This window comes from Gossypium hirsutum, chromosome A13, assembly GCF_007990345.1.
Source record: "Gossypium hirsutum isolate 1008001.06 chromosome A13, Gossypium_hirsutum_v2.1, whole genome shotgun sequence".
NCBI lineage: Eukaryota > Viridiplantae > Streptophyta > Magnoliopsida > Malvales > Malvaceae > Gossypium > Gossypium hirsutum.
In genome coordinates this window covers 59,750,828-59,752,986 of record NC_053436.1, presented here as the reverse complement: position 1 = coordinate 59,752,986, position 2,159 = coordinate 59,750,828, and positions in this window count along the sequence as shown.

The window sequence follows — 2,159 nt, the reverse complement described above, 5'->3', positions numbered from 1 at the left end:
TGTTAGAAAGAATAAAAAAAAGGGGTTAGGATTAAAGTAATGCAAAAAGGTGGAGTGATGAAAAAAAAATGGTCTCATCTATGCCCCCCCTTTGCCGTGAATGGAAGAAAGGAAACAAAGAAAAAAAAAAGTGTTCATCCTTGAACATCTTTGGCCGAATAGAAGAAAGAAAGGAAGGGAATGAGCTTGGAGAAAAATCGGCTATGAAGGCTCACTAGATTAAGGTATGTTTAGTGTTGCTTTGAAAGTTCATACATCCCTTGGATGATTAGTCTAAATTCTAACTATCTCATGGATGGATTTGGGATTATTAGAGAGTTAGTATTCAACTAAGAGGCTTCAAAAGTTTTAGTTGAAGCCTTGAGACTATTAGCATGTTAGCTATATGGATGTGTTAAGTTACTTGAAATGCTAGATAAATTTGAACTCCCTACCAAATTCTTTAGGCAACCCATGTTAGAAATTTCGGTATTGAGATGTCTAGATCTTTCGGCCATTGTAGCTATGGAGGAATAAAGTTTTTGTTTCTTGTTAAATTGGATGAATCTTGTTGTATGAGTGCTTGAACAAACTATGATTAAATGGATGCATAGATTCAAAGTGGGAAGAAATGGGCTATTATATTTGATGCTAATGCCGAATATGAAGATGATGAACTTGAATAAATAATATTCAGCTAGCATGATAAGTTATGAAATATTAAGTAGATGATATAATTGATTGATGAAGTGGCTAATAGGGATTTCTAATGAAATTGTTGCCAAGGCCGAATGTATCATGAAGCAAATAAAAAAAAATTCTAAATGTGCATTATGTGCTTATATGTGTATTCGGCCAGGGAAGTTCGACATGAAACTTTGATAGGTTTGAGAGATGAATGACCGAATGAGCTAGAGGTTATGTATGGATGAATTTTATGCACATGTGTGTGTGTGGCATTAGTAGCTAATGGCATTCGGCATTGTTTAATTAAAATTAGAAATGAATGCTTGAAAGTTAAATAGGTCACTCTAATGGCCAAATATGCTAAAAGCTAATATATGGACAAATGATACGAACGAATTGGTTTTTGAAATGTATATGGTTGCCATATATATGTGTTTGATTGAGAAGTAAATTTGTTTGATTTAGCTCAAGAGCCTAGAGGATCAAAGTTGGATAAGGGAAAGGAAAAAAGTGATCGAAGAGCCGTCGTAATCGTTCGGCAACTTCCGAGGTAAGTTTTAAGTGTTTAAACGTTGAGTAAATTCAATTATAATAGGACATGATGAGTTGATTTAGTAAGATATGATATGGCCATGATATGTTCTAAGCTCAAATGGTAAGTTCTTAAGTGTTTGAGCTTGGGAATTTAAGGGTAATTTGAAATAGTCTGCTTCGGACAGCAGCAGTAACGTGACTTTATAAAATCACCATAAATTGATGGACTTGAATTAGAGGCTGAATGAGACATGAAATTAAAGCTTAATGAGTCTAGTTTCTTATAAAAGAAACCATGTAAGCAAAGGAATTTCTGATAATGAGATATTTAAAGTTGTGTGAGACGGTGTCAGAATGACTCCGAAATCCCCTGTTCTATTTTTAGAAAATCATTATAAATTGTACAAAAATGGTTATAAGATAAAATTTATATGCTTAGACTCCTTAATGAGTCTAGTTTCAAATGAAATCAAATACAACACATTTTGAATTCTGTAAAATGAGAAATTTTATTCGTAGTGAAGAGTGGTCAGATTAGTCAAACAGTGAAACAGGGGATACTTTAAGAAAAATCTGGTATTGATTGGCCAAACCTAAAATTCTGGAAATTTTATGGATGGAAGATATACAAGTCTATATTCAGGAAAAATTAACGGAAAGTGATTTGGAGTTTTGTATCTCCATTCATAAATAATTTAGTGACTATTGCTCAGGAAAAACAGCTTGTGCTGAATTTGAGATTATGTTGTGAACCTTGATAAACTTGTTTTAGTTGCTCACAAGCTATTGATTAAACCCATACTTGAATTCTAAATCGTGATATTGTAAGTTTATGAGTATTCGAATATGAAATGATAGTATGGCCTAATGGCCGATGTGATGAATGTGAAAGTGTATATATGTGATAAGGCCTAATGGCCGATGTGATGAATGTGAAAGTGTATATATGTGATAAGGCC